Source organism: Gossypium arboreum, chromosome 4 (genome assembly GCF_025698485.1).
Source record: "Gossypium arboreum isolate Shixiya-1 chromosome 4, ASM2569848v2, whole genome shotgun sequence".
Taxonomy (NCBI): Eukaryota; Viridiplantae; Streptophyta; class Magnoliopsida; order Malvales; family Malvaceae; genus Gossypium; species Gossypium arboreum.
The window spans coordinates 111,160,969-111,174,598 of record NC_069073.1 but is presented as its reverse complement, the minus strand read 5'-3'; the positions used below and the strand labels follow the sequence as shown (position 1 = coordinate 111,174,598).

The 13,630-nt window shown below is 29.6% G+C and overlaps 2 long non-coding RNA genes across 2 annotated transcripts; both read right to left on the bottom strand.

Moving 5' to 3' along the window:
* Nucleotides 1-3,034: 3,034 nt before the first annotated feature.
* Nucleotides 3,035-4,248, bottom strand: LOC128291829 (uncharacterized). Its single transcript, XR_008281764.1, has 2 exons — nt 3,890-4,248; nt 3,035-3,812 (listed from the first exon to the last, which is right to left on the bottom strand). It is a non-coding gene; the product is annotated as an uncharacterized LOC128291829 (long non-coding RNA).
* A 2,582-nt stretch (nt 4,249-6,830) lies between these two features.
* Nucleotides 6,831-9,155, bottom strand: LOC108460124 (uncharacterized). The gene is made up of 4 exons (XR_001867470.2): nt 8,665-9,155; nt 8,212-8,325; nt 7,963-8,026; nt 6,831-7,093 (listed from the first exon to the last, which is right to left on the bottom strand). It is a non-coding gene; the product is annotated as an uncharacterized LOC108460124 (long non-coding RNA).
* Nucleotides 9,156-13,630: the final 4,475 nt, after the last annotated feature.

The window sequence follows — 13,630 nt, the reverse complement described above, 5'->3', positions numbered from 1 at the left end:
ATGAGATGTTGATGGATTGGGTCAGATCAAATCGAGTCTAAATATGATATTAATATATTTTATATTTATCTAAGTATAATTCAACTCGAAATATAGGTTTAGAATTTTACTAAAATTCATTCATATTTGCAAAAGACTAATCTAAGTCCATTTTCTAATTCCGCTCATTATTTTTTAAAAATATTTATTTTATTTTAATATTTAATAACTTTATACATTTTTATTTATTGAAAATTTTGTATGGTGATCTTAACATTATTTTAATATTTACATTAGAGTAGTATTATATATTTAGTATAGATTTATTTTTTTAATGCGTTCTAAATTACATAATATATAAAAATAACATAATATAAAATATTATAAACTTAAAAATGAGTTGGGCTGGGCTTGAATCTTGATTGTTCAAACCCGAGCTCGACCATATTTTAAAAGGGCCTACTTTTTTTTGTCTAAACCCATTTTTTGGATCTAATATTTTTATCTAAATACTCTCAAAATTTAGCTAGGCCTTCAGCATAGATAAGTAACTCGATCCATAAACAATTCTAATCTTCATCAACAAAGTATTGCCTTTGAAACAAAAATATCATCATTTTGAAACAATAGAAAACCAAACCATAATCCAAAAGCGTTTATGAAAATTCTTAATGTTTAGTTTAGGAATAATAATTTTTTGCCCTCTAAAATTATTTTAGCATTTATTTAATTTTTAATATATATATTTTTGTTAAATCACTCAAAATAAATATAAAGTTAACGTTTTTTTTAAACTTTATTAATGTGGTATACACATGACATAGATGCTATATCAACATCTAATTATTTTTTAATTTTAAAATTTCAAAAGAATATTAAATTTTGATGTGTCATCCATGTGGTAATCCACATGTATGCCACATCGGCAAAGTTAAAACATTAACTTTCTATCTATTTTTATATGATTTGAAAAAAAATTAAAAGTAAAAAAATAAAAATTAAATGAAGAGTTAAAATAATTTTTTTGTAAAGTTAAAAGGTCAAATAAATCGAGCTTTTTTACCATATAATGCAAATAAAAAAAATTAAATACTGAAATGGTATGCCAATACCATTATTTACCAAAATGGTATATTTGAAATAGTAACAAGGGGTGTAGGGAGAGAGATGGGAGGGACCAATGATTTTTCTAACACACTCATTGAATCATCATTACAAAATGATGTGTGTTTAAAAAAATTATTTTTTAAGGGTTGAGGGGGAGAGATGGGCGACACCAGTATTTTCTGGTGCAAAAATACAGTCTGACTAATAGAGGTTGAGAGAGAGGTGGCGCTAGACTGAAATGTGATTACTTAAAAAATTTAGGGACCTAATATGTAAATTCGTTATTTTAATTGACTTATAAAAAAAAGCTTTTAGAGTGCTACCTGAGAGTGTGGCGGCTTCAAACTTCAAAAAGGTTAAATTGCTTTATGAGACTTTCTTATTTACTATTTTATTTTATTCTCTTTCAACACAAAAAATAGGGAGGCTTATTATTAATTAGCCTAAAAGGTTTTTTTTACCAAAAATTATTCTTGTAAAAAATCCAATTCCAGCCGGAAATCAATTTTATTTATTTTTTGAAAAATATTTTTTTGTTCAAATAATTGTTGGAATAAAATAAAATAAAATAATAAATTCTTACTTGGAATTAGAGGATCTTTTTTAATTGATTGCTTTATCATAGTGTGATAATTTACATCGTTGAATGAGCTCATGTGAAAACAATTAGATGATGACAAAGTTATCAAAGATTGGGATTCCTTATTTTTGTTCAAGGGCGTATGAATAGTTCCGTGATTTTGGCTAAATGATTGTTGAATCATTGCATTGGAATAAAACAGATTTTTATTGGTACGATCTGACCTATTATCAGAAATCAATCTTGAACTTAACAGATCATTTCTTTTTCTGATATAAAAAATATGATATTTGACTAAGTCGATTCTTAGGAAATCTCGAATCAGACCATTTGTCCTTACTTCAACAAAGGAAGCACAAACCTCTTCGACAGAAGAACTTTTATTGTCTTGGTCCCAACTCAATACTATACAAGTTCAAACTAGTTGAATATTTGTGTCAGAAATTCTCTGAGTCAATTTGCCATTTCCATAAAGGATATAATTGACAACACGAAGTTGCATATTATCTTTTTCTCGAAATGGATCATGGGGGAAGGTTGTTGCTAAATTTAGACCGTCTAGTATTTCATATTATAATTTTAGAAAAAAAATTATTTGAACAGTGGAATAAAATAACTTAAACAAAAAAATTTATTTGAACAAAAAAATTATTTTCCAAAAAATAAATAAAATTCATTTCCAGTTGGAATCGGATTTTTTAAACAAATACTTTTTTGTGGAAAAAACTTTTTGAGCTAATTGGTCATAAGCCTTTCTATTTTTTGTGTTGAAAGAGAATAAAATAAAATAGTAAATAAAAAGGGCTTATAAAGAAATTTAACCTTTTTGAAGTTTGGTGCCACCACACTATCAGTGTACGTTTGGTTCACTGTAATTGAATAGAGCTGTAATCAGTAATCAACTATTTGGTTGAATGGAATGGAATAGAAATGTAATAGTATTCTTGTGTTTGGTTGAATGGAACGACGTTGTAATAGCATAAGGAAAAAAAACTAAAATGACCAAAATACCCTTAGCGTAATTCTTTTAGGTAGATTATTATTGTTATTGTTATTGTTATTAAATTTTAATAAGATTATTATTGAAAATAATTTAATAAAAATAATAAATAATTTAACCATATTTTAACATAATTTATTATTAAATATAATTTAATAAAAATATAAATTAATAACATTCTTAATATAATTATTATATGAATTAAAAAATCAAAATATATAATACTATAAAAATATATAATCTACTTTATTATTTTTAAACTGCAATACATATTTAATGTGTTAAAATATCATTAATGAAACAAATAAAATATTAGAAGTAATAAATAACTTGAGAATTATATTTCACATCCAAGCATAATATTCATATATTAACAAAAAGTTACATGATTTCATTAGTTTATATGTCATAATCCATATGTTTTAAAATTTTACAACATCAAAAAGTTACAACATTGTAATGACATTCTATCATGTCATTATACCATCCAAATATTACAAACACAAAAAGTTACTAAAATATTATCAACACAACCGTGATTTTTAATGGTCAGCAAGAGATATTCTGACTCATTCCAATCGCACAGCAGAAGGTAAACTAAAGAAAATGAGCATTTGCATTGGATGATCTGGAATTTTGTTCAATGCTCGATAGCGCTCATCCTCAGTTAAACCTTCTACTTCACATAATGTTGGATACAATTTCAGAGCACTTTCTTGAATGGCCATTTCTGACTTTTGTTGAATTAGCACTTCGGAGACAATACTCTTGCTGATTTCAAGGCCAACGGTCCATATATTTTTCACCAATAAAATGGCAGCATCATTAAATAAAGTAGAAGAATCACTTGCATCAGAAATCTTTTTTTTCTTCTTTGAAAATGTGGAATCACCTTGGTTTCTAGCTGGTTGCAGTTGTGTAGCTGAAAGATCCATGTCATCCAAAGAAACATCAGCTTCGTATCCATGGAAATCGTTTCTTTCTTCATGAGTATTTGTAGTAGCGACATCCTCAACATCTATTTCTTCAATAATATCAGCGGCTGTTTGAGCATTTTTCCCAATGGCTCGATCTTTTGCGTAGATGGCAGTAAGTTGGTCATAATAAGGGAAACTCCGATGTTTGAATTGAGCGGCTTCTTTATGACTTTATAAAAATGAGGAATTCATATTAGATATAAGTTTGGTCAAAATAAGATAATAAAGACTTGAAATAATTCTTACATTTATATATGAGTTCCACACAGCATCTTCAGCAACAACAAGCTGCCTATGCTCATCCCAACCAAAGCCGCTATTTTTTTTCCACTAAGCATGTCATAAACAATTGACCAATCCCTTTTCAATGTCCTAATCGTCGATTCAAGATTAGGTTTAGCCTTCAACATAGCATAGGGTAAAAATTTTTCTAACATTTTTTCCAACTCATTTAAATAACTGGCTTTGAATCCCGCATCTGCATTAAAGGTTCCAACATTGTGCAAGTCGACCATACAAGCAACCAACGCAACATCTTCTTCTGGAACCCATTTCCTTTTGGTTCATCGAGAATTTTAGGAAGAAACACTTGATTGTGAAAAACCTGATATAATTATCTTAAAAAAAATGCAAATTAAGATTAAGTTCAATATTATGCATCAAAAGATCAACACTTTATAAAATTATAACACATGATGAATCAAAAGAAAATAAATTATCATTCAACAAGTCTAGTACAATACAAAAAAATAATTCAAACACCACCAAAGTTTCATAAACTAGATACATAAAATAACATAAACAACTTAACGTTTACTTTTTTTACCCTGAACCTAACTAATTTCTAGATGTTTGCCATTCATCAAACATTTAGTTGGCTAGTTCCATCCTCCAAGTAACCCATGCATCTGATGGATGAATATTTACGATATTCGGTTCATCATCATCTATCACATTACTAGGTAATCCTTCTCTCAACTCCGCTTCAATGGGATCAAGACTCATATAGGTTCGAATAAAATTATGGAGCAAACAACGTGCAATAATGATTCTATTGTGCACCATCACAGGATAGAATGATGGACTCCTAAGTATTCCCCATTTAAGTTTTAATAACCCAAAACATCTTTCAATAACATCACGCGCTGAAGCATGTTTCATATTGAAAAATTCTTCCAGAGTACTTGGTTGGTAACCCTGACGCCACTTATTCAAATGATATCTTTGTCCTTTAAAAGGTGCAAGAAATCCCTCACAATTTGTGTATCCAGCATCAATTAGATAATAACAACCTATAAAAAGAAACTATTTATCATGGTTAATTTTCGAAAAAAGTATGATCTTAAAAATTAATTCAAATTCCTCTAATTTTGCACTTTACCATGAAGAACTTTTAGTCCATGTCTCCTACTAATGGCATCTCAAAGAACTCGTCCATCAACAATAGAACCTTCCCAACCAGGAAGAACATAAACAAAATGCATATCAGGTGTACAAACACCTAACATATTTGTTGCTATGTCACCTTTTCGCGTCCGATATCTAGGTTTATCAATTGTTGGAACCCTAATCTTGATGTGGGTTCCATCTAAAGCACCTAAGTAATTCTACATCACATGTATAAAACCTTGAGTTAGGATACTATATTTAAATCTAAATGGGCTAAATTATGTACGAGCTATATATAGAACTCACTCCAATACTTGAAACCATTTCCACCTTGGGTCTGTAGAATTAGCTGTAATTGGCTCTGCCTTTTTAAATAACACATCTTGTAAGCATATAACAACATTTAAAACATTGTGAAATGATCTGCTAACAGTTTCCCCGAGCCTATTAAAGTGATGCTTGATAACTCTATTTTTAAAGTGATGAGAAATGATATGTAAAAACATTGCCACTTGCTCATGAACAAGCATGTTCCTCGACGAATTCAATCCCCCTAAAGTTTGTAACATCTCACATAGTCTAAAAAAGGTAATTCTATTCATCCTAACTTGTTCAATACAGGTCTCGTCACTAGCATATACAAGCCTTTTCACATAATCTCTTTTTGCATAAAAATCTAAAATATAGGATCTAGTCCTCGGTCTATAAGTATGTAGGCTATGGATGGCACCCAATACAACTAAGAACCAACTCGCAACTGTACACATTTGCAACCATATTGTAATAGCAAGACGAATTCTTTTACACCTCTCACTTTGTACAATTAAAGGCAGACGAACCATTATTGCAAGATATTAAAGTGTTACATATCTTCAAATCATAGTAAAAGGGTCACATTTCTTCAATACTAATTTCAATAACAGTAAAACAAAATCAAAGATATTTCTAAAAAACTTACAGTGGTTCAGTGAATACAAGAAGCTCAACTGTGGGTGGAAGAAGCAATCAAGCAAACCAAAGAAAAAGAGGAAGCAATAACACACTGTCAAAGAAAAATGAACAATACATATTTATCAAATTTCATTCAACAAAATCAACTCTTTGTTTAGCAAATAATAATGTTTTGAACATTAAAAGAAAAATTAGTAATGAACATCTAATCTTGAAATACATCCGCATCCAAATTACATAATTTCCAGTGTTTTAGAAATATAAATTTATTATATGAAACTTTTATAATGTACTAGGAAAGATGAATTGATAAGTACTTTTATTTAAAAGTAAATAATCCTAATTATGCGCATAAGGTTAAAAGTATTCAATAATAATAATAAGATTATTAAGATTATTTAAAAGTAAATAATGTTAATGGATTAGATTTATTAAGATGTTTAGTAATTATGTTTGTTTATATATTGCATGGATGTTATTTAACATAATGTTAAACAAAAGTACTATTTAACATAACAATGGAAGATAGGTAGAGGCAGGCCAAGGTTTCTGGTTTGCTTTGAAACATAACAATGGAAGTTAGAGGGTGTTGGGTCGACTTTCTTTAAGATAGAAATTTTTCATTTTGTTTTTTTTTTTTTGGTTTTTAATTTATAAAAGTTTAAATTAATAATGGTAAAATTAAATTTTAGCCCTTAAAATGATAAAAATTTAATTTATTTTTAAAATTTATAAATATATGAATAATAAAATTATATTTTTATTGTCGTAAAAATATATAATTTAATTCTGCCTCTTAAAAGGAATTTACCCTTCATTGCAGAAAATTTGGGAAAGTTAAATGAGGTTATTATAACATTTATTTATTTCAATTATTACATATTTAGATATGAAGATTTCAAATATCATATATGATATGATACAATTTGAAAAACATAGCAGTAAGGAGACAGTCCCAAATTGCGGATTGCTACCACCGCATTAGTAATGAAGATAATAGGCACAAAAATAAGAGTGGAAGCAACACAATGGTACCAAACTCGATTGCTCTCTTGCTCGATGAGCGTGGTTCTTCCCCTAACTTCAAGTCCCCGAAATTCCAAGCAATTCCTATATAATTTAAAAAAATCATTTCTTTTAAGTAATTCCTATATATATCATACATAAAAATTAACTATATCAATAATTCCAAGCAATATCATTCATACTAAACTGAATAACTAACTAATCCACTGAGCTCATGATCCCAAAGCCCCATTCGCTTTTTCTACACCTTTTCTAAACTAACCTTTATCTAACAACAATTCTAAATTAAACCTTATACCCACTGATGCAAAATGGTAGCAATAAATGACAAAAAGCAACCACATAAGCTGAAAAAAAGAAAAGTAAAAAGCCAATGGATGAACTGTAAATTAGGCAATCTAACAGAATGTCTCTAAAAGTGGCAAAACAATCAACAAGAAACCTAATATTCCACCTTGTTTAACCCCAATGATCTTCTTGCAATGGAAGAATATGGCAACCAAACAAGAACACAAGAATTCCAAACAATAATAAGCATCCAAGCCAAAAAATATGGAACTTTCCCTATGATAATAAATAGGAGCAGTATATTCTTGAGAAAACACCATTGCAATGACAGAATGAATACAACTCCAAATAGCAAATATATAGATATATAAATTAGAGCAGGACCTTATGATAATAAATAGGAGCAGTATATTCTTAAGAAAACATCAGCTACTATGGTTATCAATCCTCATTTATTGCAAGAAATCATTTTAAAACTAAAATTGAGACAATAAAACTACAATGCCGGCCACAAATGAATAACAGCAACACAAATGCTCAAACTCAGCTGACTCTGGAACACTGTGATGCTTAATATACCAACCGAATATGTGATCCTAAGAAACAAGTTTAAACACCTCACAAAATGAACTGAAGTAAAGGACCGTAATAAACCTGATGCAGACCTGGCAAATGTAGAATATGAACTTTCTTCAAAAGGAGTAAACACCAACCTAACCACCAAGCTCCCTAAATTAAAAAAAGAAAAAGAAAAAGAATGGTTTAGATTAGCCCTCAAAAAAAATAATCGCATTTTCTCGATCGTAGTGGAAAATTATAAGAGGCATTGCATTATATCCAACAAAACAGTACAGCATCAGAAACCTACCAACTAAAACTTTATAAAGTATAAAGCAAGTGTGCTGATTACTCACCTAGTTTGTCCACGAGTCCATGTACGGCTTGGTTATATGGTGTATCCAACCATACAAGGACGATCTTTTCTCCTTCTTGAAGGACCAACTTTCAAAAGGATCAATTTTTCAAAACTGAAAATAAACCTATTAATTTAACCGAATTTAACAATATAACAGGAAGAAATGTACATTTTCCCTTTAAAATTTTAGGCTTGACTTTACTTCTAAATAAATGGTTCAGCTTTAGACCTATAATATTTTTTATATATGAATGAAATAATAGTAATACTAGCTCATTAATTCCACCTTTTTGGTTAGCTGGAAGCACTACTTTTTCACTTTCTAAACATTTTGAAGGAAACAAAAAGTGCTAACAAAAGCTAAGTTAAACTACGACTTCAATAGAAAATTTAACAAAATTCAATCGAAAATCATTCAAAATCATTGAAAACGACTGAATAGAAGAACTACCCGCCTTGAGGAGTTCGAGTGTCTCGATTAGCCGGCATGGGAACATAAACCGAATTGATGGAGACAGTTCTGTCGGATGCTGTAGAAGAAGTTTCGGTATCAATCTCAGAGATGGAGCTGAAAGCGATGATCGACGAGTTCGATCGAAATCCTAACCTGAGAGGCCGGAGGCGTCAAGGAAATAGTCCATTGAAGTTAGAAGATTGGGATAATTTAACGGCGGTTTTGGAGTTTAGAGAATGAAGACCAATATAACAAAAAGAGAAATGGCGAAGCTCGTTGATAGAGTTGAGGGTTGGAAGGAAATGGGAAGAAGAATGAAAAAAAGAAGATGCTTCAGACGTGAGAATGAAAAAGAGGGAGAAAGGTAAGGTTGAAACTCAGACACGCTAAATGGGTATTCCGTAAGTAGAGTGCCGAATGGTAAACGCAGTTTCGCCTTCAATAAGATTATATGGAATATGACTGTAATAGTCCATTATAGCCAACCAAACAATGGAATAGGGATGAGCTACTAAATTCAGCTGTAATAGCTTACGGCCAACTAAATATGGAAAATTTTCATATTAAGTCCTTAAATATTTCAAGTTATCACATTTCAATCTGATGTCGTTTCTCTTTTGTCCTCCACCAATTAGACCGTATTTTTACATTAGAAAGGTGTAGCCCATTTCTCTTCCTCCACCCCTTGTTATTATTTTAAATATACCATTTTAATAAATAATAGCATTGACATATTATTTTAATATTTAAATTTTTATTTGTATTATACAGCTAAAAAATCAAATAAATCGTTATAGTTTACTCGCTTGACAACAGAATAAGGAAGGTTATTTTGTAATGGGTTGGGATAGCTCTGTCACATTAATACACACAAATGAAAACAAAAGAAGGGAAAAAAAGAACTGAAGAGGAAACTTTAGTCCAACTATATAATAAAGAAAGCTCAGTAACAGAGGCTTATAAGGGCCTAGCCCTCGAAATTTTTGTAAATTCTTACAAAATTTATAAAATTTTTAATTAAGTTCCTTTAAATTTTGAAAAATTTCATTAATTTCACAAAAAATTTAAAAATTTTAATTAGACATCTATTTTTTAAAAATCTCATTAAACTTTTAATTTTTTAAAATTTTAATAAATCTCAAAACTTAAACCCAAAATGCGTGACTTGATAGTAATAAAAAAAAAACTGCATCAACAAAACAATGAAATCAAAAGCTAATCAAAATATCATCATTAATAAAGGACCTCAAAACTGTGCATCTCGTCTCTCTTGGACCAACATAGCTGGATGATTGATCAATTTTAGGTTAATCTTTATTTTGCGAAAATATTTCGATTGCCACCATCTTATTACCTATAATAGATTCTTGTCATACCATATATCAAACAAAGTCAAAAAAAAAAAGAGTTGGAACAACAATAAATGCTTTTAAATTTATATATTTGATTTATATTTAAATTTTTAATTATGAAAATTGATTCTATGTGAAGAGTTAATTTTATTGAATTATTTAAAATTAAGAAGACCATGTCTTCATTTCCGTCAACAATTTAACCAAGAGTGACTAAAATAGAAATTTTGAGCTTCAGTTTCAAAACCGATCTCAATCACATCCCTTAGGGACTCCCTACTATCTATTATTATAGAAATTTCACAATTTATTTACTTTAGTCCTTTTGTACAAAACTAACTATTAAACTTTACAATCTAGTCTTTTTTCACATCTAAGCTTAAAATATATCAATTTAATACAAATTTCTTCAAGAAATCATCAATGACAACTTTCAAAAACTTTAATAGTTTTATAAATTGGTAAATGGTCTTGCTAAATCAAGCTCCCATGACATCAAAATTATAAAATTACAAGAAAAGTACTTAATTGCACTTACCAAATCTTAGCCGAAAGTTTGAAACCCTAAGAAGCTTTCATGTTATTCTTTCTATGGTGATGGTCGGTTTAGAGGGGCTAAAATGCAATCCGGGGTATAATATTAGGAGTTTTGTGGCACTTTTACCTATCATAGTCATATTGTTGCCTCTATTACCCAGACACAGAATCAAGACGGGATACACGAATTAATTCATCATCACACCTAATATGACCCTGTTCTTTTCAGTAAATACCGAAGTAATACATGCCTAGTATGCATCGATTTATAATCAAAACAAGACGTGTCTGGCACTAAATATATATCCACCTACAATCATCGTATGTAACCGAAGTAATGCGTGTTTAGCATTCATCGATTTATAACTAAAGTAATACGTGTCCGGCGCTAATATATCTTCATATAACAAATCCTATGGCATACCAACTATACCCGAACTTTTACTAAGACTGTTTAATAAGGCCTTTATAATATCAATATACACAAGTTCTCAAATCGCTCAATAACATTTTCATATTACTTTCATTTCATTATCATGCTTTTTACATATCATTCATGCATTGAATTATAATTTCATATACCATTCATTTCAGTTATCAATTCATATAGTTTTTCATCATATCATAACATGAATTTATCACATACATAAAACCATCATCAAATCACATTCAACAAGATATCAAGTCATATGTTCATTTTACCACTTATGGAACAAAGCATTAACATTATGCCATTTTCTCATTTCATTATACCATCATCACAACTACATCATCAATATTGTCTTAATATATAGCAAGTACACACATATATATATATATATATATATATATATATATATATATATATATATATCCACCATAAGTATCTACAAGGCTATTATACTTAGCATAATTTAATGTAATTTTTCCCACCATAATTTACTTATCTCAAATCTCATAATAGTTCATTAGTCTACATGCATAAGCCTAGCTAATAACTCATCATTCTTCTTTATGAATCATTTATATATATATTAACACATATATACAATCTATTACACAATCATAATTTCAACCATTATCAATAAACCTTTCTATGAACAATTCCAACAAGAGATAATATCAATTTTATTCTATCATTTATGACTAATACTTTTATAAGTTAGCTACTTAAAAATTATATGTAAGAAAATCAACTTATGCTAGCACAAACCAATTTCACTATCCGTCGCCGGTTTTTGCCTTTGACCCTTGATAATCCAACCTCCTTTCTAACTATGTACGATAATTCAATTATAAAAATGGTATTATTTTGCATTCAACAAAAGTATAGCCGGCAACCAAGAATAATTGCATACTTCGCAAATAAGTCTCTTTTTAATTTTAATATCCAAAATTTTCGTAACTCGTTATTAACTCAATCAAATCAAAACTCGACTTTGTATTTATTCTCTACGGACCTCAAACTATCAATCCATAGCATTTATTTTCAACAACTTTATCCTTTACAATTTGTTCCCTAATAACTCAATAATGATCTTAAAACTTTAAGCTTAATCTAATTACATTCCATGTATTTCATGATTTCAAGCTCTGTTTTCTTTAGATTAGCTATATCATTTCTAGGCTAGAAATTCATAAAAATTTAAAGTGAAAAGCTTGCTTACCCAAAACTCTTTCAATGGCCGAACATGAAGGAGGAAAAGTCCATGTAGTTTTTTTTCTCCCCTAGCTACGGTTTAGTGAATGAAAAGGATGGAGAAATACTTTTCATTTCTCTCCCACTTTCTTATATTTATACACGTGAATAAGATATAATATAAGCTTAATTAAACTAATCAATGGCTAATATTTAATTACAACCCATTTAGTGCTTTTTAAAGGCCATGATCACCTAAATATTTTAGCCATTAATAATCTTGGTGTAATAGCAATTTAAATTCTTGGTTAATGTCATGTTCAATCTCTCAATTTAAGTCACATCTCAATTTCATCCATGTACTATAATTAACATTTTTTTTAATTAACCACTTAATAAATTGATACTTCAATTTCATGCTTGGCATGACAATTTCTCGATTAATAATCGAATTAACTCATTTTGCCAAATCCAATTTTGAAATCGAAAAAAAATTCATTTCAAATAAAATATATGTAAGTTTAATATTTTTAAATAAAAATACATTTTTTAATTCAATTAATTATAAAATAAACTAAACTATACGAGCAGTTTAAGTCCCTCTGCTTTTCTCTCTCATTTTGCAATCCTGAGCCACCTTCTTTTTCCAGTTTTCAGACGTCGATGACCAAACAGAAGGCTACCGCCGGGCCCATTTCTTTCCCCTCTTATTTTTTTCTTTCTATTTCTTCTTTCTTCTCCCTCATCCGTTGTTTCTTTTTTACTTCCTCTTTTTTCTTCCTTTGCTCGTATATTGACGGCCAACCACTTGCCGTCAATGGTTGGTCATCCCTCACCCTTTCTCTACTCTATTTTTTCCCTTCCTCTCGTTTAATAACTTCTTTTGGGACTTCGACCGAGCCTTCGTGGCTTGTGTTCTCTCTCTTCAAGTTGGTTTTGCTGAGTAGAGCTCAATTCAGTGTTTTCGGTGCCGATGATGTTCCCGCTTCAAGATTAAAGGTTCTCTGCGGCTTCGGATGGTGGACTGTTGGGCAGAGCCAAAGCCTCTAGAAGTACCGACTTCTTTTTGTTTTGCCAGTTTCCATGATCTTCGCCGTCCTTTTCATTCCAAAATGAATGGTGATGATCTGTCCTCAACTTTTGCTTTTAGAGGGGATGACAGGTTATGTTTGGGATCCTAGTTATTCGGAATCACAGTGTTCAGAAGGGAAGTCAAAAAATTTTGTTAATGTACGGATGAAATTTTAATTTTTTATTATTTATATTTTTATAATTTGTAAATGATTAAATTAAATTTTTATAATTTTAAGAGAGTTATAGTGTAATTTTATCTTTATTAATTTAAAATTTTTAAAAAATTTTAAGGGATTAAAATGTAATTTTATATTTTAAGGGGGCCGGGGCCAATACCAGTCCCGTGGCTTTGCCCCTAACTATGTATTTAGCTCAACACCAT